The 21,639-nt window shown below is 76.2% G+C and overlaps 11 non-coding genes across 11 annotated transcripts; all 11 read right to left on the bottom strand.

Annotated features, from left to right (window-relative positions):
• Positions 1 to 313: 313 nt before the first annotated feature.
• LOC140596978 (5S ribosomal RNA) lies at positions 314 to 432 on the bottom strand. The gene has a single exon (XR_011998847.1). It is a non-coding gene; the product is annotated as a 5S ribosomal RNA (ribosomal RNA).
• Positions 433 to 2,078: 1,646 nt separating this feature from the next.
• On the bottom strand, positions 2,079 to 2,197 carry LOC140596977 (5S ribosomal RNA). Its single transcript, XR_011998846.1, has one exon. It is a non-coding gene; the product is annotated as a 5S ribosomal RNA (ribosomal RNA).
• A 1,661-nt stretch (positions 2,198 to 3,858) lies between these two features.
• Positions 3,859 to 3,977, bottom strand: LOC140596976 (5S ribosomal RNA). Its single transcript, XR_011998845.1, has one exon. It is a non-coding gene; the product is annotated as a 5S ribosomal RNA (ribosomal RNA).
• A 3,423-nt stretch (positions 3,978 to 7,400) lies between these two features.
• Positions 7,401 to 7,519, bottom strand: LOC140596967 (5S ribosomal RNA). The gene has a single exon (XR_011998836.1). It is a non-coding gene; the product is annotated as a 5S ribosomal RNA (ribosomal RNA).
• Positions 7,520 to 9,195: 1,676 nt separating this feature from the next.
• Positions 9,196 to 9,314, bottom strand: LOC140596956 (5S ribosomal RNA). Its single transcript, XR_011998825.1, has one exon. It is a non-coding gene; the product is annotated as a 5S ribosomal RNA (ribosomal RNA).
• A 1,672-nt stretch (positions 9,315 to 10,986) lies between these two features.
• On the bottom strand, positions 10,987 to 11,105 carry LOC140596945 (5S ribosomal RNA). Its single transcript, XR_011998814.1, has one exon. It is a non-coding gene; the product is annotated as a 5S ribosomal RNA (ribosomal RNA).
• A 1,666-nt stretch (positions 11,106 to 12,771) lies between these two features.
• Positions 12,772 to 12,890, bottom strand: LOC140597017 (5S ribosomal RNA). The gene has a single exon (XR_011998885.1). It is a non-coding gene; the product is annotated as a 5S ribosomal RNA (ribosomal RNA).
• A 1,663-nt stretch (positions 12,891 to 14,553) lies between these two features.
• Positions 14,554 to 14,672, bottom strand: LOC140597006 (5S ribosomal RNA). Its single transcript, XR_011998874.1, has one exon. It is a non-coding gene; the product is annotated as a 5S ribosomal RNA (ribosomal RNA).
• Positions 14,673 to 16,338: 1,666 nt separating this feature from the next.
• Positions 16,339 to 16,457, bottom strand: LOC140596995 (5S ribosomal RNA). The gene has a single exon (XR_011998863.1). It is a non-coding gene; the product is annotated as a 5S ribosomal RNA (ribosomal RNA).
• A 1,666-nt stretch (positions 16,458 to 18,123) lies between these two features.
• On the bottom strand, positions 18,124 to 18,242 carry LOC140596984 (5S ribosomal RNA). The gene has a single exon (XR_011998852.1). It is a non-coding gene; the product is annotated as a 5S ribosomal RNA (ribosomal RNA).
• Positions 18,243 to 19,925: 1,683 nt separating this feature from the next.
• Positions 19,926 to 20,044, bottom strand: LOC140596939 (5S ribosomal RNA). Its single transcript, XR_011998808.1, has one exon. It is a non-coding gene; the product is annotated as a 5S ribosomal RNA (ribosomal RNA).
• Positions 20,045 to 21,639: the final 1,595 nt, after the last annotated feature.

Raw genomic sequence — 21,639 nt, 5'->3', positions numbered from 1 at the left:
GGCGCCCTGGGACGCGCGGCCGGCTAGGACGTGGGTGGGTGTGCTTGAAGGGCGGGCTGCGAGGGTGAAGGGCTTGAGAGGAAGAGGAGGTGGTGCATGTGTGTGGCCTCCTGCCCGTGCAGCCGGCGCCCTCGGTGCTCCGCGGCGCCCTGCGGTGCTTCCGGCGGGGCGGGGGCCATGCCACGGGTCGCCCGGAGGGGGGCGCCGCCGCCGCCGCCGCCGCCGCCGCCGCCGCCGCCGCCGCCGCGTTGGTCGAGGGGGCGTTGGCGGCCAAGGGACAGACAGGAAGGCAGGCAAAAGGCCGAGGAAAAAAAGCCTACAGCACCCGGTATTCCCAGGCGGTCTCCCATCCAAGTACTAACCAGGCCCGACCCTGCTTAGCTTCCGAGATCAGACGAGATCGGGCGCGTTCAGGGTGGTATGGCCGTAGACGTCCGCGGCTGCCGCTGGGCGCCCCAAGAGCCTGCTCTGCGCCTCTCCGGGCCAGGCGCCCGCCGCTCCTCAGCCCTCCGCCCGCCCGATCGCGCCAGCCCGCCTGCATGCTCGCCTGCCGGCCCGACTGATTGATTGACTGACCGCCTCCCGCGCCGCGCCCGGGGTGGCGGAGGGCGCCTGCCCCGGGCCGGGCGGGGGGGGTGGGGGCCAAGACGCCTCCCGCACCCCGGAGCGGAGGCTGTCGCCGGAGCCCGGGCGCGCTCCCGTCCCCGGCCTGGCGGGCGCGTCGCCGCCGCTCGGCTCCCCGGATGGCACGCCGCCCCACCTCGGACCGCTCACTGGCTGGGGGGGTGCCGCGGGCCGGCGCCGGCCGGCTCCGGACGACCCCTGGCCTCTCCTGTTCTTCAGCCGGCCTGGCTCAAAGCCAAGCCGGGGCCGCCCGCGCCGCCGGACCCCATCCTCGGACAGGCAGGGACACAGACACAGGTGCCCACGACAGACAGACAGACACACACACACACACACACAGACGGAGGGACACGGGCACTCGGAGCTGGGCCACAAGGCCTGTGGGGGCGAGGCAGCCACCCCGCCGGAGGGGCGCAGGCCCTGGAGCTGCCTTAGGAGCCCTGGCAGCCGCGGGCCCTGCAGCCACGGTGTCAGGGATGCCGTTCTGCCCCCATTCCTGCCCATCAGCCGAACCGCCGCGGGACCGTGTGCCTGTGTTGCGTGCGCGGCGCCCACGCCCAGGCGCGGAGCGAGTCTCTCTTGTGTCTCTTGCTGTGTTGCGCGCGGCCCTTTTCGGCATGGGTGCCGGCCGCCCCCGCGTCGCTGTGGCCTTGGCTGTTGCGGGGCCGCGGAGCGCGCAGCCCGGTGCCAACGGGGCCTGAGGCCCCGGGCGGTCGGGCCATCTGGTGTCCCGGGCCCGCGGAGCGTGGACGTCGTGGCTGAGGGCCGAAGGGACGGTGGTCCGCGGGGGAGGCAGGGCATGTCCTTCGGAGAGAAGGTGCAGGCGGGCCCGGGCCGAAGGTGGGGGGGGTTGCGGGTGGCTGGGTGGCTTGGAGGCTGGGGGCGGTGCCAGGGAATTGCTAGGGGCTGGGGGCGGGCCTGGGGGCGGAGATTGGGGCGGGGCGAGGAGGGCCCCGGCCCCGGCCCCGGCCCCCAAAGCCCCGCCCCGGCCCCGGCCCCCAAAGCCCCGCCCCGGCCCCCCGGAGGGGCTCGCAGGCCTGCGGAGACGGGATCCAGCCCCCGCCCGGCTCCCCCCAGCGACCGCCCCCTCCCCGCCCCGGCCCCGAGGTTCCTGCTGTCGCCCCGTCCCCTCCGTCGGCCGCCTTCGGGCCCCCGCGGCGCCCTGGGACGCGCGGCCGGCTAGGACGTGGGTGGGTGTGCTTGAAGGGCGGGCTGCGAGGGTGAAGGGCTTGAGAGGAAGAGGAGGTGGTGCATGTGTGTGGCCTCCTGCCCGTGCAGCCGGCGCCCTCGGTGCTCCGCGGCGCCCTGCGGTGCTTCCGGCGGGGCGGGGGCCATGCCACGGGTCGCCCGGAGGGGGGCGCCGCCGCCGCCGCCGCCGCCGCCGCCGCGTTGGTCGAGGGGGCGTTGGCGGCCAAGGGACAGACAGGAAGGCAGGCAAAAGGCCGAGGAAAAAAAGCCTACAGCACCCGGTATTCCCAGGCGGTCTCCCATCCAAGTACTAACCAGGCCCGACCCTGCTTAGCTTCCGAGATCAGACGAGATCGGGCGCGTTCAGGGTGGTATGGCCGTAGACGTCCGCGGCTGCCGCTGGGCGCCCCAAGAGCCTGCTCTGCGCCTCTCCGGGCCAGGCGCCCGCCGCTCCTCAGCCCTCCGCCCGCCCGATCGCGCCAGCCCGCCTGCATGCTCGCCTGCCGGCCCGACTGATTGATTGACTGACCGCCTCCCGCGCCGCGCCCGGGGTGGCGGAGGGCGCCTGCCCCGGGCCGGGCGGGGGGGGTGGGGGCCAAGACGCCTCCCGCACCCCGGAGCGGAGGCTGTCGCCGGAGCCCGGGCGCGCTCCCGTCCCCGGCCTGGCGGGCGCGTCGCCGCCGCTCGGCTCCCCGGATGGCACGCCGCCCCACCTCGGACCGCTCACTGGCTGGGGGGGTGCCGCGGGCCGGCGCCGGCCGGCTCCGGACGACCCCTGGCCTCTCCTGTTCTTCAGCCGGCCTGGCTCAAAGCCAAGCCGGGGCCGCCCGCGCCGCCGGACCCCATCCTCGGACAGGCAGGGACACAGACACAGGTGCCCACGACAGACAGACAGACACACACACACACACACACAGACGGAGGGACACGGGCACTCGGAGCTGGGCCACAAGGCCTGTGGGGGCGAGGCAGCCACCCCGCCGGAGGGGCGCAGGCCCTGGAGCTGCCTTAGGAGCCCTGGCAGCCGCGGGCCCTGCAGCCACGGTGTCAGGGATGCCGTTCTGCCCCCATTCCTGCCCATCAGCCGAACCGCCGCGGGACCGTGTGCCTGTGTTGCGTGCGCGGCGCCCACGCCCAGGCGCGGAGCGAGTCTCTCTTGTGTCTCTTGCTGTGTTGCGCGCGGCCCTTTTCGGCATGGGTGCCGGCCGCCCCCGCGTCGCTGTGGCCTTGGCTGTTGCGGGGCCGTGGAGCGCGCAGCCCGGTGCCAACGGGGCCTGAGGCCCCGGGCGGTCGGGCCATCTGGTGTCCCGGGCCCGCGGAGCGTGGACGTCGTGGCTGAGGGCCGAAGGGACGGTGGTCCGCGGGGGAGGCAGGGCATGTCCTTCGGAGAGAAGGTGCAGGCGGGCCCGGGCCGAAGGTGGGGGGGGTTGCGGGTGGCTGGGTGGCTTGGAGGCTGGGGGCGGTGCCAGGGAATTGCTAGGGGCTGGGGGCGGGCCTGGGGGCGGAGATTGGGGCGGGGCGAGGAGGGCCCCGGCCCCGGCCCCGGCCCCCAAAGCCCCGCCCCGGCCCCGGCCCCCAAAGCCCCGCCCCGGCCCCCCGGAGGGGCTCGCAGGCCTGCGGAGACGGGATCCAGCCCCCGCCCGGCTCCCCCCAGCGACCGCCCCCTCCCCGCCCCGGCCCCGAGGTTCCTGCTGTCGCCCCGTCCCCTCCGTCGGCCGCCTTCGGGCCCCCGCGGCGCCCTGGGACGCGCGGCCGGCTAGGACGTGGGTGGGTGTGCTTGAAGGGCGGGCTGCGAGGGTGAAGGGCTTGAGAGGAAGAGGAGGTGGTGCATGTGTGTGGCCTCCTGCCCGTGCAGCCGGCGCCCTCGGTGCTCCGCGGCGCCCTGCGGTGCTTCCGGCGGGGCGGGGGCCATGCCACGGGTCGCCCGGAGGGGGGCGCCGCCGCCGCCGCCGCCGCCGCCGCCGCCGCCGCCGCCGCCGCGTTGGTCGAGGGGGCGTTGGCGGCCAAGGGACAGACAGGAAGGCAGGCAAAAGGCCGAGGAAAAAAAGCCTACAGCACCCGGTATTCCCAGGCGGTCTCCCATCCAAGTACTAACCAGGCCCGACCCTGCTTAGCTTCCGAGATCAGACGAGATCGGGCGCGTTCAGGGTGGTATGGCCGTAGACGTCCGCGGCTGCCGCTGGGCGCCCCAAGAGCCTGCTCTGCGCCTCTCCGGGCCAGGCGCCCGCCGCTCCTCAGCCCTCCGCCCGCCCGATCGCGCCAGCCCGCCTGCATGCTCGCCTGCCGGCCCGACTGATTGATTGACTGACCGCCTCCCGCGCCACGCCCGGGGTGGCGGAGGGCGCCTGCCCCGGGCCGGGCGGGGGGGGTGGGGGCCAAGACGCCTCCCGCACCCCGGAGCGGAGGCTGTCGCCGGAGCCCGGGCGCGCTCCCGTCCCCGGCCTGGCGGGCGCGTCGCCGCCGCTCGGCTCCCCGGATGGCACGCCGCCCCACCTCGGACCGCTCACTGGCTGGGGGGGTGCCGCGGGCCGGCGCCGGCCGGCTCCGGACGACCCCTGGCCTCTCCTGTTCTTCAGCCGGCCTGGCTCAAAGCCAAGCCGGGGCCGCCCGCGCCGCCGGACCCCATCCTCGGACAGGCAGGGACACAGACACAGAGGTGCCCACGACAGACAGACAGACACACACACACACACACACAGACGGAGGGACACGGGCACTCGGAGCTGGGCCACAAGGCCTGTGGGGGCGAGGCAGCCACCCCGCCGGAGGGGCGCAGGCCCTGGAGCTGCCTTAGGAGCCCTGGCAGCCGCGGGCCCTGCAGCCACGGTGTCAGGGATGCCGTTCTGCCCCCATTCCTGCCCATCAGCCGAACCGCCGCGGGACCGTGTGCCTGTGTTGCGTGCGCGGCGCCCACGCCCAGGCGCGGAGCGAGTCTCTCTTGTGTCTCTTGCTGTGTTGCGCGCGGCCCTTTTCGGCATGGGTGCCGGCCGCCCCCGCGTCGCTGTGGCCTTGGCTGTTGCGGGGCCGCGGAGCGCGCAGCCCGGTGCCAACGGGGCCTGAGGCCCCGGGCGGTCGGGCCATCTGGTGTCCCGGGCCCGCGGAGCGTGGACGTCGTGGCTGAGGGCCGAAGGGACGGTGGTCCGCGGGGGAGGCAGGGCATGTCCTTCGGAGAGAAGGTGCAGGCGGGCCCGGGCCGAAGGTGGGGGGGGTTGCGGGTGGCTGGGTGGCTTGGAGGCTGGGGGCGGTGCCAGGGAATTGCTAGGGGCTGGGGGCGGGCCTGGGGGCGGAGATTGGGGCGGGGCGAGGAGGGCCCCGGCCCCGGCCCCGGCCCCCAAAGCCCCGCCCCGGCCCCGGCCCCCAAAGCCCCGCCCCGGCCCCCCGGAGGGGCTCGCAGGCCTGCGGAGACGGGATCCAGCCCCCGCCCGGCTCCCCCCAGCGACCGCCCCCTCCCCGCCCCGGCCCCGAGGTTCCTGCTGTCGCCCCGTCCCCTCCGTCGGCCGCCTTCGGGCCCCCGCGGCGCCCTGGGACGCGCGGCCGGCTAGGACGTGGGTGGGTGTGCTTGAAGGGCGGGCTGCGAGGGTGAAGGGCTTGAGAGGAAGAGGAGGTGGTGCATGTGTGTGGCCTCCTGCCCGTGCAGCCGGCGCCCTCGGTGCTCCGCGGCGCCCTGCGGTGCTTCCGGCGGGGCGGGGGCCATGCCACGGGTCGCCCGGAGGGGGGCGCCGCCGCCGCCGCCGCCGCCGCCGCCGCCGCCGCCGCCGCCGCGTTGGTCGAGGGGGCGTTGGCGGCCAAGGGACAGACAGGAAGGCAGGCAAAAGGCCGAGGAAAAAAAGCCTACAGCACCCGGTATTCCCAGGCGGTCTCCCATCCAAGTACTAACCAGCTTCCGAGATCAGACGAGATCGGGCGCGTTCAGGGTGGTATGGCCGTAGACGTCCGCGGCTGCCGCTGGGCGCCCCAAGAGCCTGCTCTGCGCCTCTCCGGGCCAGGCGCCCGCCGCTCCTCAGCCCTCCGCCCGCCCGATCGCGCCAGCCCGCCTGCATGCTCGCCTGCCGGCCCGACTGATTGATTGACTGACCGCCTCCCGCGCCGCGCCCGGGGTGGCGGAGGGCGCCTGCCCCGGGCCGGGCGGGGGGGGTGGGGGCCAAGACGCCTCCCGCACCCCGGAGCGGAGGCTGTCGCCGGAGCCCGGGCGCGCTCCCGTCCCCGGCCTGGCGGGCGCGTCGCCGCCGCTCGGCTCCCCGGATGGCACGCCGCCCCACCTCGGACCGCTCACTGGCTGGGGGGGTGCCGCGGGCCGGCGCCGGCCGGCTCCGGACGACCCCTGGCCTCTCCTGTTCTTCAGCCGGCCTGGCTCAAAGCCAAGCCGGGGCCGCCCGCGCCGCCGGACCCCATCCTCGGACAGGCAGGGACACAGACACAGGTGCCCACGACAGACAGACAGACACACACACACACACACACACAGACGGAGGGACACGGGCACTCGGAGCTGGGCCACAAGGCCTGTGGGGGCGAGGCAGCCACCCCGCCGGAGGGGCGCAGGCCCTGGAGCTGCCTTAGGAGCCCTGGCAGCCGCGGGCCCTGCAGCCACGGTGTCAGGGATGCCGTTCTGCCCCCATTCCTGCCCATCAGCCGAACCGCCGCGGGACCGTGTGCCTGTGTTGCGTGCGCGGCGCCCACGCCCAGGCGCGGAGCGAGTCTCTCTTGTGTCTCTTGCTGTGTTGCGCGCGGCCCTTTTCGGCATGGGTGCCGGCCGCCCCCGCGTCGCTGTGGCCTTGGCTGTTGCGGGAGCGCGCAGCCCGGTGCCAACGGGGCCTGAGGCCCCGGGCGGTCGGGCCATCTGGTGTCCCGGGCCCGCGGAGCGTGGACGTCGTGGCTGAGGGCCGAAGGGACGGTGGTCCGCGGGGGAGGCAGGGCATGTCCTTCGGAGAGAAGGTGCAGGCGGGCCCGGGCCGAAGGTGGGGGGGGTTGCGGGTGGCTGGGTGGCTTGGAGGCTGGGGGCGGTGCCAGGGAATTGCTAGGGGCTGGGGGCGGGCCTGGGGGCGGAGATTGGGGCGGGGCGAGGAGGGCCCCGGCCCCGGCCCCGGCCGCCCAAAGCCCCGCCCCGGCCCCGGCCCCCAAAGCCCCGCCCCGGCCCCCCGGAGGGGCTCGCAGGCCTGCGGAGACGGGATCCAGCCCCCGCCCGGCTCCCCCCAGCGACCGCCCCCTCCCCGCCCCGGCCCCGAGGTTCCTGCTGTCGCCCCGTCCCCTCCGTCGGCCGCCTTCGGGCCCCCGCGGCGCCCTGGGACGCGCGGCCGGCTAGGACGTGGGTGGGTGTGCTTGAAGGGCGGGCTGCGAGGGTGAAGGGCTTGAGAGGAAGAGGAGGTGGTGCATGTGTGTGGCCTCCTGCCCGTGCAGCCGGCGCCCTCGGTGCTCCGCGGCGCCCTGCGGTGCTTCCGGCGGGGCGGGGGCCATGCCACGGGTCGCCCGGAGGGGGCCGCCGCCGCCGCCGCCGCCGCCGCCGCCGCCGCCGCCGCCGCCGCGTTGGTCGAGGGGGCGTTGGCGGCCAAGGGACAGACAGGAAGGCAGGCAAAAGGCCGAGGAAAAAAAGCCTACAGCACCCGGTATTCCCAGGCGGTCTCCCATCCAAGTACTAACCAGGCCCGACCCTGCTTAGCTTCCGAGATCAGACGAGATCGGGCGCGTTCAGGGTGGTATGGCCGTAGACGTCCGCGGCTGCCGCTGGGCGCCCCAAGAGCCTGCTCTGCGCCTCTCCGGGCCAGGCGCCCGCCGCTCCTCAGCCCTCCGCCCGCCCGATCGCGCCAGCCCGCCTGCATGCTCGCCTGCCGGCCCGACTGATTGATTGACTGACCGCCTCCCGCGCCGCGCCCGGGGTGGCGGAGGGCGCCTGCCCCGGGCCGGGCGGGGGGGGTGGGGGCCAAGACGCCTCCCGCACCCCGGAGCGGAGGCTGTCGCCGGAGCCCGGGCGCGCTCCCGTCCCCGGCCTGGCGGGCGCGTCGCCGCCGCTCGGCTCCCCGGATGGCACGCCGCCCCACCTCGGACCGCTCACTGGCTGGGGGGGTGCCGCGGGCCGGCGCCGGCCGGCTCCGGACGACCCCTGGCCTCTCCTGTTCTTCAGCCGGCCTGGCTCAAAGCCAAGCCGGGGCCGCCCGCGCCGCCGGACCCCATCCTCGGACAGGCAGGGACACAGACACAGGTGCCCACGACAGACAGACAGACACACACACACACACACACACAGACGGAGGGACACGGGCACTCGGAGCTGGGCCACAAGGCCTGTGGGGGCGAGGCAGCCACCCCGCCGGAGGGGCGCAGGCCCTGGAGCTGCCTTAGGAGCCCTGGCAGCCGCGGGCCCTGCAGCCACGGTGTCAGGGATGCCGTTCTGCCCCCATTCCTGCCCATCAGCCGAACCGCCGCGGGACCGTGTGCCTGTGTTGCGTGCGCGGCGCCCACGCCCAGGCGCGGAGCGAGTCTCTCTTGTGTCTCTTGCTGTGTTGCGCGCGGCCCTTTTCGGCATGGGTGCCGGCCGCCCCCGCGTCGCTGTGGCCTTGGCTGTTGCGGGGCCGCGGAGCGCGCAGCCCGGTGCCAACGGGGCCTGAGGCCCCGGGCGGTCGGGCCATCTGGTGTCCCGGGCCCGCGGAGCGTGGACGTCGTGGCTGAGGGCCGAAGGGACGGTGGTCCGCGGGGGAGGCAGGGCATGTCCTTCGGAGAGAAGGTGCAGGCGGGCCCGGGCCGAAGGTGGGGGGGGTTGCGGGTGGCTGGGTGGCTTGGAGGCTGGGGGCGGTGCCAGGGAATTGCTAGGGGCTGGGGGCGGGCCTGGGGGCGGAGATTGGGGCGGGGCGAGGAGGGCCCGCAGGCGGGCCCGGCCCCGGCCCCGGCCCCCAAAGCCCCGCCCCGGCCCCGGCCCCCAAAGCCCCGCCCCGGCCCCCCGGAGGGGCTCGCAGGCCTGCGGAGACGGGATCCAGCCCCCGCCCGGCTCCCCCCAGCGACCGCCCCCTCCCCGCCCCGGCCCCGAGGTTCCTGCTGTCGCCCCGTCCCCTCCGTCGGCCGCCTTCGGGCCCCCGCGGCGCCCTGGGACGCGCGGCCGGCTAGGACGTGGGTGGGTGTGCTTGAAGGGCGGGCTGCGAGGGTGAAGGGCTTGAGAGGAAGAGGAGGTGGTGCATGTGTGTGGCCTCCTGCCCGTGCAGCCGGCGCCCTCGGTGCTCCGCGGCGCCCTGCGGTGCTTCCGGCGGGGCGGGGGCCATGCCACGGGTCGCCCGGAGGGGGCGCCGCCGCCGCCGCCGCCGCCGCCGCCGCCGCCGCCGCCGCCGCCGCGTTGGTCGAGGGGGCGTTGGCGGCCAAGGGACAGACAGGAAGGCAGGCAAAAGGCCGAGGAAAAAAAGCCTACAGCACCCGGTATTCCCAGGCGGTCTCCCATCCAAGTACTAACCAGGCCCGACCCTGCTTAGCTTCCGAGATCAGACGAGATCGGGCGCGTTCAGGGTGGTATGGCCGTAGACGTCCGCGGCTGCCGCTGGGCGCCCCAAGAGCCTGCTCTGCGCCTCTCCGGGCCAGGCGCCCGCCGCTCCTCAGCCCTCCGCCCGCCCGATCGCGCCAGCCCGCCTGCATGCTCGCCTGCCGGCCCGACTGATTGATTGACTGACCGCCTCCCGCGCCGCGCCCGGGGTGGCGGAGGGCGCCTGCCCCGGGCCGGGCGGGGGGGGTGGGGGCCAAGACGCCTCCCGCACCCCGGAGCGGAGGCTGTCGCCGGAGCCCGGGCGCGCTCCCGTCCCCGGCCTGGCGGGCGCGTCGCCGCCGCTCGGCTCCCCGGATGGCACGCCGCCCCACCTCGGACCGCTCACTGGCTGGGGGGGTGCCGCGGGCCGGCGCCGGCCGGCTCCGGACGACCCCTGGCCTCTCCTGTTCTTCAGCCGGCCTGGCTCAAAGCCAAGCCGGGGCCGCCCGCGCCGCCGGACCCCATCCTCGGACAGGCAGGGACACAGACACAGGTGCCCACGACAGACAGACAGACACACACACACACACACACACAGACGGAGGGACACGGGCACTCGGAGCTGGGCCACAAGGCCTGTGGGGGCGAGGCAGCCACCCCGCCGGAGGGGCGCAGGCCCTGGAGCTGCCTTAGGAGCCCTGGCAGCCGCGGGCCCTGCAGCCACGGTGTCAGGGATGCCGTTCTGCCCCCATTCCTGCCCATCAGCCGAACCGCCGCGGGACCGTGTGCCTGTGTTGCGTGCGCGGCGCCCACGCCCAGGCGCGGAGCGAGTCTCTCTTGTGTCTCTTGCTGTGTTGCGCGCGGCCCTTTTCGGCATGGGTGCCGGCCGCCCCCGCGTCGCTGTGGCCTTGGCTGTTGCGGGGCCGCGGAGCGCGCAGCCCGGTGCCAACGGGGCCTGAGGCCCCGGGCGGTCGGGCCATCTGGTGTCCCGGGCCCGCGGAGCGTGGACGTCGTGGCTGAGGGCCGAAGGGACGGTGGTCCGCGGGGGAGGCAGGGCATGTCCTTCGGAGAGAAGGTGCAGGCGGGCCCGGGCCGAAGGTGGGGGGGGTTGCGGGTGGCTGGGTGGCTTGGAGGCTGGGGGCGGTGCCAGGGAATTGCTAGGGGCTGGGGGCGGGCCTGGGGGCGGAGATTGGGGCGGGGCGAGGAGGGCCCCGGCCCCGGCCCCGGCCCCCAAAGCCCCGCCCCGGCCCCGGCCCCCAAAGCCCCGCCCCGGCCCCCCGGAGGGGCTCGCAGGCCTGCGGAGACGGGATCCAGCCCCCGCCCGGCTCCCCCCAGCGACCGCCCCCTCCCCGCCCCGGCCCCGAGGTTCCTGCTGTCGCCCCGTCCCCTCCGTCGGCCGCCTTCGGGCCCCCGCGGCGCCCTGGGACGCGCGGCCGGCTAGGACGTGGGTGGGTGTGCTTGAAGGGCGGGCTGCGAGGGTGAAGGGCTTGAGAGGAAGAGGAGGTGGTGCATGTGTGTGGCCTCCTGCCCGTGCAGCCGGCGCCCTCGGTGCTCCGCGGCGCCCTGCGGTGCTTCCGGCGGGGCGGGGGCCATGCCACGGGTCGCCCGGAGGGGGGCGCCGCCGCCGCCGCCGCCGCCGCCGCCGCCGCCGCCGCCGCCGCCGCCGCCGCGTTGGTCGAGGGGGCGTTGGCGGCCAAGGGACAGACAGGAAGGCAGGCAAAAGGCCGAGGAAAAAAAGCCTACAGCACCCGGTATTCCCAGGCGGTCTCCCATCCAAGTACTAACCAGGCCCGACCCTGCTTAGCTTCCGAGATCAGACGAGATCGGGCGCGTTCAGGGTGGTATGGCCGTAGACGTCCGCGGCTGCCGCTGGGCGCCCCAAGAGCCTGCTCTGCGCCTCTCCGGGCCAGGCGCCCGCCGCTCCTCAGCCCTCCGCCCGCCCGATCGCGCCAGCCCGCCTGCATGCTCGCCTGCCGGCCCGACTGATTGATTGACTGACCGCCTCCCGCGCCGCGCCCGGGGTGGCGGAGGGCGCCTGCCCCGGGCCGGGCGGGGGGGGTGGGGGCCAAGACGCCTCCCGCACCCCGGAGCGGAGGCTGTCGCCGGAGCCCGGGCGCGCTCCCGTCCCCGGCCTGGCGGGCGCGTCGCCGCCGCTCGGCTCCCCGGATGGCACGCCGCCCCACCTCGGACCGCTCACTGGCTGGGGGGGTGCCGCGGGCCGGCGCCGGCCGGCTCCGGACGACCCCTGGCCTCTCCTGTTCTTCAGCCGGCCTGGCTCAAAGCCAAGCCGGGGCCGCCCGCGCCGCCGGACCCCATCCTCGGACAGGCAGGGACACAGACACAGGTGCCCACGACAGACAGACAGACACACACACACACACACACACAGACGGAGGGACACGGGCACTCGGAGCTGGGCCACAAGGCCTGTGGGGGCGAGGCAGCCACCCCGCCGGAGGGGCGCAGGCCCTGGAGCTGCCTTAGGAGCCCTGGCAGCCGCGGGCCCTGCAGCCACGGTGTCAGGGATGCCGTTCTGCCCCCATTCCTGCCCATCAGCCGAACCGCCGCGGGACCGTGTGCCTGTGTTGCGTGCGCGGCGCCCACGCCCAGGCGCGGAGCGAGTCTCTCTTGTGTCTCTTGCTGTGTTGCGCGCGGCCCTTTTCGGCATGGGTGCCGGCCGCCCCCGCGTCGCTGTGGCCTTGGCTGTTGCGGGGCCGCGGAGCGCGCAGCCCGGTGCCAACGGGGCCTGAGGCCCCGGGCGGTCGGGCCATCTGGTGTCCCGGGCCCGCGGAGCGTGGACGTCGTGGCTGAGGGCCGAAGGGACGGTGGTCCGCGGGGGAGGCAGGGCATGTCCTTCGGAGAGAAGGTGCAGGCGGGCCCGGGCCGAAGGTGGGGGGGGTTGCGGGTGGCTGGGTGGCTTGGAGGCTGGGGGCGGTGCCAGGGAATTGCTAGGGGCTGGGGGCGGGCCTGGGGGCGGAGATTGGGGCGGGGCGAGGAGGGCCCCGGCCCCGGCCCCGGCCCCCAAAGCCCCGCCCCGGCCCCGGCCCCCAAAGCCCCGCCCCGGCCCCCCGGAGGGGCTCGCAGGCCTGCGGAGACGGGATCCAGCCCCCGCCCGGCTCCCCCCAGCGACCGCCCCCTCCCCGCCCCGGCCCCGAGGTTCCTGCTGTCGCCCCGTCCCCTCCGTCGGCCGCCTTCGGGCCCCCGCGGCGCCCTGGGACGCGCGGCCGGCTAGGACGTGGGTGGGTGTGCTTGAAGGGCGGGCTGCGAGGGTGAAGGGCTTGAGAGGAAGAGGAGGTGGTGCATGTGTGTGGCCTCCTGCCCGTGCAGCCGGCGCCCTCGGTGCTCCGCGGCGCCCTGCGGTGCTTCCGGCGGGGCGGGGGCCATGCCACGGGTCGCCCGGAGGGGGGCGCCGCCGCCGCCGCCGCCGCCGCCGCCGCCGCCGCCGCCGCCGCCGCGTTGGTCGAGGGGGCGTTGGCGGCCAAGGGACAGACAGGAAGGCAGGCAAAAGGCCGAGGAAAAAAAGCCTACAGCACCCGGTATTCCCAGGCGGTCTCCCATCCAAGTACTAACCAGGCCCGACCCTGCTTAGCTTCCGAGATCAGACGAGATCGGGCGCGTTCAGGGTGGTATGGCCGTAGACGTCCGCGGCTGCCGCTGGGCGCCCCAAGAGCCTGCTCTGCGCCTCTCCGGGCCAGGCGCCCGCCGCTCCTCAGCCCTCCGCCCGCCCGATCGCGCCAGCCCGCCTGCATGCTCGCCTGCCGGCCCGACTGATTGATTGACTGACCGCCTCCCGCGCCGCGCCCGGGGTGGCGGAGGGCGCCTGCCCCGGGCCGGGCGGGGGGGGTGGGGGCCAAGACGCCTCCCGCACCCCGGAGCGGAGGCTGTCGCCGGAGCCCGGGCGCGCTCCCGTCCCCGGCCTGGCGGGCGCGTCGCCGCCGCTCGGCTCCCCGGATGGCACGCCGCCCCACCTCGGACCGCTCACTGGCTGGGGGGGTGCCGCGGGCCGGCGCCGGCCGGCTCCGGACGACCCCTGGCCTCTCCTGTTCTTCAGCCGGCCTGGCTCAAAGCCAAGCCGGGGCCGCCCGCGCCGCCGGACCCCATCCTCGGACAGGCAGGGACACAGACACAGGTGCCCACGACAGACAGACAGACACACACACACACACACACACAGACGGAGGGACACGGGCACTCGGAGCTGGGCCACAAGGCCTGTGGGGGCGAGGCAGCCACCCCGCCGGAGGGGCGCAGGCCCTGGAGCTGCCTTAGGAGCCCTGGCAGCCGCGGGCCCTGCAGCCACGGTGTCAGGGATGCCGTTCTGCCCCCATTCCTGCCCATCAGCCGAACCGCCGCGGGACCGTGTGCCTGTGTTGCGTGCGCGGCGCCCACGCCCAGGCGCGGAGCGAGTCTCTCTTGTGTCTCTTGCTGTGTTGCGCGCGGCCCTTTTCGGCATGGGTGCCGGCCGCCCCCGCGTCGCTGTGGCCTTGGCTGTTGCGGGGCCGCGGAGCGCGCAGCCCGGTGCCAACGGGGCCTGAGGCCCCGGGCGGTCGGGCCATCTGGTGTCCCGGGCCCGCGGAGCGTGGACGTCGTGGCTGAGGGCCGAAGGGACGGTGGTCCGCGGGGGAGGCAGGGCATGTCCTTCGGAGAGAAGGTGCAGGCGGGCCCGGGCCGAAGGTGGGGGGGGTTGCGGGTGGCTGGGTGGCTTGGAGGCTGGGGGCGGTGCCAGGGAATTGCTAGGGGCTGGGGGCGGGCCTGGGGGCGGAGATTGGGGCGGGGCGAGGAGGGCCCCGGCCCCGGCCCCGGCCCCCAAAGCCCCGCCCCGGCCCCGGCCCCCAAAGCCCCGCCCCGGCCCCCCGGAGGGGCTCGCAGGCCTGCGGAGACGGGATCCAGCCCCCGCCCGGCTCCCCCCAGCGACCGCCCCCTCCCCGCCCCGGCCCCGAGGTTCCTGCTGTCGCCCCGTCCCCTCCGTCGGCCGCCTTCGGGCCCCCGCGGCGCCCTGGGACGCGCGGCCGGCTAGGACGTGGGTGGGTGTGCTTGAAGGGCGGGCTGCGAGGGTGAAGGGCTTGAGAGGAAGAGGAGGTGGTGCATGTGTGTGGCCTCCTGCCCGTGCAGCCGGCGCCCTCGGTGCTCCGCGGCGCCCTGCGGTGCTTCCGGCGGGGCGGGGGCCATGCCACGGGTCGCCCGGAGGGGGGCGCCGCCGCCGCCGCCGCCGCCGCCGCCGCCGCCGCCGCCGCCGCGTTGGTCGAGGGGGCGTTGGCGGCCAAGGGACAGACAGGAAGGCAGGCAAAAGGCCGAGGAAAAAAAGCCTACAGCACCCGGTATTCCCAGGCGGTCTCCCATCCAAGTACTAACCAGGCCCGACCCTGCTTAGCTTCCGAGATCAGACGAGATCGGGCGCGTTCAGGGTGGTATGGCCGTAGACGTCCGCGGCTGCCGCTGGGCGCCCCAAGAGCCTGCTCTGCGCCTCTCCGGGCCAGGCGCCCGCCGCTCCTCAGCCCTCCGCCCGCCCGATCGCGCCAGCCCGCCTGCATGCTCGCCTGCCGGCCCGACTGATTGATTGACTGACCGCCTCCCGCGCCGCGCCCGGGGTGGCGGAGGGCGCCTGCCCCGGGCCGGGCGGGGGGGGTGGGGGCCAAGACGCCTCCCGCACCCCGGAGCGGAGGCTGTCGCCGGAGCCCGGGCGCGCTCCCGTCCCCGGCCTGGCGGGCGCGTCGCCGCCGCTCGGCTCCCCGGATGGCACGCCGCCCCACCTCGGACCGCTCACTGGCTGGGGGGGTGCCGCGGGCCGGCGCCGGCCGGCTCCGGACGACCCCTGGCCTCTCCTGTTCTTCAGCCGGCCTGGCTCAAAGCCAAGCCGGGGCCGCCCGCGCCGCCGGACCCCATCCTCGGACAGGCAGGGACACAGACACAGGTGCCCACGACAGACAGACAGACACACACACACACACACACACAGACGGAGGGACACGGGCACTCGGAGCTGGGCCACAAGGCCTGTGGGGGCGAGGCAGCCACCCCGCCGGAGGGGCGCAGGCCCTGGAGCTGCCTTAGGAGCCCTGGCAGCCGCGGGCCCTGCAGCCACGGTGTCAGGGATGCCGTTCTGCCCCCATTCCTGCCCATCAGCCGAACCGCCGCGGGACCGTGTGCCTGTGTTGCGTGCGCGGCGCCCACGCCCAGGCGCGGAGCGAGTCTCTCTTGTGTCTCTTGCTGTGTTGCGCGCGGCCCTTTTCGGCATGGGTGCCGGCCGCCCCCGCGTCGCTGTGGCCTTGGCTGTTGCGGGGCCGCGGAGCGCGCAGCCCGGTGCCAACGGGGCCTGAGGCCCCGGGCGGTCGGGCCATCTGGTGTCCCGGGCCCGCGGAGCGTGGACGTCGTGGCTGAGGGCCGAAGGGACGGTGGTCCGCGGGGGAGGCAGGGCATGTCCTTCGGAGAGAAGGTGCAGGCGGGCCCGGGCCGAAGGTGGGGGGGGTTGCGGGTGGCTGGGTGGCTTGGAGGCTGGGGGCGGTGCCAGGGAATTGCTAGGGGCTGGGGGCGGGCCTGGGGGCGGAGATTGGGGCGGGGCGAGGAGGGCCCCGGCCCCGGCCCCGGCCCCCAAAGCCCCGCCCCGGCCCCGGCCCCCAAAGCCCCGCCCCGGCCCCCCGGAGGGGCTCGCAGGCCTGCGGAGACGGGATCCAGCCCCCGCCCGGCTCCCCCCAGCGACCGCCCCCTCCCCGCCCCGGCCCCGAGGTTCCTGCTGTCGCCCCGTCCCCTCCGTCGGCCGCCTTCGGGCCCCCGCGGCGCCCTGGGACGCGCGGCCGGCTAGGACGTGGGTGGGTGTGCTTGAAGGGCGGGCTGCGAGGGTGAAGGGCTTGAGAGGAAGAGGAGGTGGTGCATGTGTGTGGCCTCCTGCCCGTGCAGCCGGCGCCCTCGGTGCTCCGCGGCGCCCTGCGGTGCTTCCGGCGGGGCGGGGGCCATGCCACGGGTCGCCCGGAGGGGGGCGCCGCCGCCGCCGCCGCCGCCGCCGCCGCCGCCGCCGCCGCCGCCGCGTTGGTCGAGGGGGCGTTGGCGGCCAAGGGACAGACAGGAAGGCAGGCAAAAGGCCGAGGAAAAAAAGCCTACAGCACCCGGTATTCCCAGGCGGTCTCCCATCCAAGTACTAACCAGGCCCGACCCTGCTTAGCTTCCGAGATCAGACGAGATCGGGCGCGTTCAGGGTGGTATGGCCGTAGACGTCCGCGGCTGCCGCTGGGCGCCCCAAGAGCCTGCTCTGCGCCTCTCCGGGCCAGGCGCCCGCCGCTCCTCAGCCCTCCGCCCGCCCGATCGCGCCAGCCCGCCTGCATGCTCGCCTGCCGGCCCGACTGATTGATTGACTGACCGCCTCCCGCGCCGCGCCCGGGGTGGCGGAGGGCGCCTGCCCCGGGCCGGGCGGGGGGGGTGGGGGCCAAGACGCCTCCCGCACCCCGGAGCGGAGGCTGTCGCCGGAGCCCGGGCGCGCTCCCGTCCCCGGCCTGGCGGGCGCGTCGCCGCCGCTCGGCTCCCCGGATGGCACGCCGCCCCACCTCGGACCGCTCACTGGCTGGGGGGGTGCCGCGGGCCGGCGCCGGCCGGCTCCGGACGACCCCTGGCCTCTCCTGTTCTTCAGCCGGCCTGGCTCAAAGCCAAGCCGGGGCCGCCCGCGCCGCCGGACCCCATCCTCGGACAGGCAGGGACACAGACACAGGTGCCCACGACAGACAGACAGACACACACACACACACACACACAGACGGAGGGACACGGGCACTCGGAGCTGGGCCACAAGGCCTGTGGGGGCGAGGCAGCCACCCCGCCGGAGGGGCGCAGGCCCTGGAGCTGCCTTAGGAGCCCTGGCAGCCGCGGGCCCTGCAGCCACGGTGTCAGGGATGCCGTTCTGCCCCCATTCCTGCCCATCAGCCGAACCGCCGCGGGACCGTGTGCCTGTGTTGCGTGCGCGGCGCCCACGCCCAGGCGCGGAGCGAGTCTCTCTTGTGTCTCTTGCTGTGTTGCGCGCGGCCCTTTTCGGCATGGGTGCCGGCCGCCCCCGCGTCGCTGTGGCCTTGGCTGTTGCGGGGCCGCGGAGCGCGCAGCCCGGTGCCAACGGGGCCTGAGGCCCCGGGCGGTCGGGCCATCTGGTGTCCCGGGCCCGCGGAGCGTGGACGTCGTGGCTGAGGGCCGAAGGGACGGTGGTCCGCGGGGGAGGCAGGGCATGTCCTTCGGAGAGAAGGTGCAGGCGGGCCCGGGCCGAAGGTGGGGGGGGTTGCGGGTGGCTGGGTGGCTTGGAGGCTGGGGGCGGTGCCAGGGAATTGCTAGGGGCTGGGGGCGGGCCTGGGGGCGGAGATTGGGGCGGGGCGAGGAGGGCCCCGGCCCCGGCCCCGGCCCCCAAAGCCCCGCCCCGGCCCCGGCCCCCAAAGCCCCGCCCCGGCCCCCCGGAGGGGCTCGCAGGCCTGCGGAGACGGGATCCAGCCCCCGCCCGGCTCCCCCCAGCGACCGCCCCCTCCCCGCCCCGGCCCCGAGGTTCCTGCTGTCGCCCCGTCCCCTCCGTCGGCCGCCTTCGGGCCCCCGCGGCGCCCTGGGACGCGCGGCCGGCTAGGACGTGGGTGGGTGTGCTTGAAGGGCGGGCTGCGAGGGTGAAGGGCTTGAGAGGAAGAGGAGGTGGTGCATGTGTGTGGCCTCCTGCCCGTGCAGCCGGCGCCCTCGGTGCTCCGCGGCGCCCTGCGGTGCTTCCGGCGGGGCGGGGGCCATGCCACGGGTCGCCCGGAGGGGGGCGCCGCCGCCGCCGCCGCCGCCGCCGCCGCCGCCGCCGCCGCCGCCGCGTTGGTCGAGGGGGCGTTGGCGGCCAAGGGACAGACAGGAAGGCAGGCAAAAGGCCGAGGAAAAAAAGCCTACAGCACCCGGTATTCCCAGGCGGTCTCCCATCCAAGTACTAACCAGGCCCGACCCTGCTTAGCTTCCGAGATCAGACGAGATCGGGCGCGTTCAGGGTGGTATGGCCGTAGACGTCCGCGGCTGCCGCTGGGCGCCCCAAGAGCCTGCTCTGCGCCTCTCCGGGCCAGGCGCCCGCCGCTCCTCAGCCCTCCGCCCGCCCGATCGCGCCAGCCCGCCTGCATGCTCGCCTGCCGGCCCGACTGATTGATTGACTGACCGCCTCCCGCGCCGCGCCCGGGGTGGCGGAGGGCGCCTGCCCCGGGCCGGGCGGGGGGGGTGGGGGCCAAGACGCCTCCCGCACCCCGGAGCGGAGGCTGTCGCCGGAGCCCGGGCGCGCTCCCGTCCCCGGCCTGGCGGGCGCGTCGCCGCCGCTCGGCTCCCCGGATGGCACGCCGCCCCACCTCGGACCGCTCACTGGCTGGGGGGGTGCCGCGGGCCGGCGCCGGCCGGCTCCGGACGACCCCTGGCCTCTCCTGTTCTTCAGCCGGCCTGGCTCAAAGCCAAGCCGGGGCCGCCCGCGCCGCCGGACCCCATCCTCGGACAGGCAGGGACACAGACACAGGTGCCCACGACAGACAGACAGACACACACACACACACACACACAGACGGAGGGACACGGGCACTCGGAGCTGGGCCACAAGGCCTGTGGGGGCGAGGCAGCCACCCCGCCGGAGGGGCGCAGGCCCTGGAGCTGCCTTAGGAGCCCTGGCAGCCGCGGGCCCTGCAGCCACGGTGTCAGGGATGCCGTTCTGCCCCCATTCCTGCCCATCAGCCGAACCGCCGCGGGACCGTGTGCCTGTGTTGCGTGCGCGGCGCCCACGCCCAGGCGCGGAGCGAGTCTCTCTTGTGTCTCTTGCTGTGTTGCGCGCGGCCCTTTTCGGCATGGGTGCCGGCCGCCCCCGCGTCGCTGTGGCCTTGGCTGTTGCGGGGCCGCGGAGCGCGCAGCCCGGTGCCAACGGGGCCTGAGGCCCCGGGCGGTCGGGCCATCTGGTGTCCCGGGCCCGCGGAGCGTGGACGTCGTGGCTGAGGGCCGAAGGGACGGTGGTCCGCGGGGGAGGCAGGGCATGTCCTTCGGAGAGAAGGTGCAGGCGGGCCCGGGCCGAAGGTGGGGGGGGTTGCGGGTGGCTGGGTGGCTTGGAGGCTGGGGGCGGTGCCAGGGAATTGCTAGGGGCTGGGGGCGGGCCTGGGGGCGGAGATTGGGGCGGGGCGAGGAGGGCCCGCAGGCGGGCCCGGCCCCGGCCCCGGCCCCGGCCCCCAAAGCCCCGCCCCGGCCCCGGCCCCCAAAGCCCCGCCCCGGCCCCCCGGAGGGGCTCGCAGGCCTGCGGAGACGGGATCCAGCCCCCGCCCGGCTCCCCCCAGCGACCGCCCCCTCCCCGCCCCGGCCCCGAGGTTCCTGCTGTCGCCCCGTCCCCTCCGTCGGCCGCCTTCGGGCCCCCGCGGCGCCCTGGGACGCGCGGCCGGCTAGGACGTGGGTGGGTGTGCTTGAAGGGCGGGCTGCGAGGGTGAAGGGCTTGAGAGGAAGAGGAGGTGGTGCATGTGTGTGGCCTCCTGCCCGTGCAGCCGGCGCCCTCGGTGCTCCGCGGCGCCCTGCGGTGCTTCCGGCGGGGCGGGGGCCATGCCACGGGTCGCCCGGAGGGGGGCGCCGCCGCCGCCGCCGCCGCCGCCGCCGCCGCCGCCGCCGCCGCCGCGTTGGTCGAGGGGGCGTTGGCGGCCAAGGGACAGACAGGAAGGCAGGCAAAAGGCCGAGGAAAAAAAGCCTACAGCACCCGGTATTCCCAGGCGGTCTCCCATCCAAGTACTAACCAGGCCCGACCCTGCTTAGCTTCCGAGATCAGACGAGATCGGGCGCGTTCAGGGTGGTATGGCCGTAGACGTCCGCGGCTGCCGCTGGGCGCCCCAAGAGCCTGCTCTGCGCCTCTCCGGGCCAGGCGCCCGCCGCTCCTCAGCCCTCCGCCCGCCCGATCGCGCCAGCCCGCCTGCATGCTCGCCTGCCGGCCCGACTGATTGATTGACTGACCGCCTCCCGCGCCGCGCCCGGGGTGGCGGAGGGCGCCTGCCCCGGGCCGGGCGGGGGGGGTGGGGGCCAAGACGCCTCCCGCACCCCGGAGCGGAGGCTGTCGCCGGAGCCCGGGCGCGCTCCCGTCCCCGGCCTGGCGGGCGCGTCGCCGCCGCTCGGCTCCCCGGATGGCACGCCGCCCCACCTCGGACCGCTCACTGGCTGGGGGGGTGCCGCGGGCCGGCGCCGGCCGGCTCCGGACGACCCCTGGCCTCTCCTGTTCTTCAGCCGGCCTGGCTCAAAGCCAAGCCGGGGCCGCCCGCGCCGCCGGACCCCATCCTCGGACAGGCAGGGACACAGACACAGGTGCCCACGACAGACAGACAGACACACACACACACACACACAGACGGAGGGACACGGGCACTCGGAGCTGGGCCACAAGGCCTGTGGGGGCGAGGCAGCCACCCCGCCGGAGGGGCGCAGGCCCTGGAGCTGCCTTAGGAGCCCTGGCAGCCGCGGGCCCTGCAGCCACGGTGTCAGGGATGCCGTTCTGCCCCCATTCCTGCCCATCAGCCGAACCGCCGCGGGACCGTGTGCCTGTGTTGCGTGCGCGGCGCCCACGCCCAGGCGCGGAGCGAGTCTCTCTTGTGTCTCTTGCTGTGTTGCGCGCGGCCCTTTTCGGCATGGGTGCCGGCCGCCCCCGCGTCGCTGTGGCCTTGGCTGTTGCGGGGCCGCGGAGCGCGCAGCCCGGTGCCAACGGGGCCTGAGGCCCCGGGCGGTCGGGCCATCTGGTGTCCCGGGCCCGCGGAGCGTGGACGTCGTGGCTGAGGGCCGAAGGGACGGTGGTCCGCGGGGGAGGCAGGGCATGTCCTTCGGAGAGAAGGTGCAGGCGGGCCCGGGCCGAAGGTGGGGGGGGTTGCGGGTGGCTGGGTGGCTTGGAGGCTGGGGGCGGTGCCAGGGAATTGCTAGGGGCTGGGGGCGGGCCTGGGGGCGGAGATTGGGGCGGGGCGAGGAGGGCCCCGGCCCCGGCCCCGGCCCCCAAAGCCCCGCCCCGGCCCCCCGGAGGGGCTCGCAGGCCTGCGGAGACGGGATCCAGCCCCCGCCCGGCTCCCCCCAGCGACCGCCCCCTCCCCGCCCCGGCCCCGAGGTTCCTGCTGTCGCCCCGTCCCCTCCGTCGGCCGCCTTCGGGCCCCCGCGGCGCCCTGGGACGCGCGGCCGGCTAGGACGTGGGTGGGTGTGCTTGAAGGGCGGGCTGCGAGGGTGAAGGGCTTGAGAGGAAGAGGAGGTGGTGCATGTGTGTGGCCTCCTGCCCGTGCAGCCGGCGCCCTCGGTGCTCCGCGGCGCCCTGCGGTGCTTCCGGCGGGGCGGGGGCCATGCCACGGGTCGCCCGGAGGGGGGCGCCGCCGCCGCCGCCGCCGCCGCCGCCGCGTTGGTCGAGGGGGCGTTGGCGGCCAAGGGACAGACAGGAA

Source organism: Vulpes vulpes, unplaced genomic scaffold, assembly GCF_048418805.1.
Source record: "Vulpes vulpes isolate BD-2025 unplaced genomic scaffold, VulVul3 u000000811, whole genome shotgun sequence".
Lineage (NCBI taxonomy): Eukaryota > Metazoa > Chordata > Mammalia > Carnivora > Canidae > Vulpes > Vulpes vulpes.
Note: the sequence above shows the minus strand (reverse complement) of the source record. Positions and strands in the feature narration are given on the sequence as shown.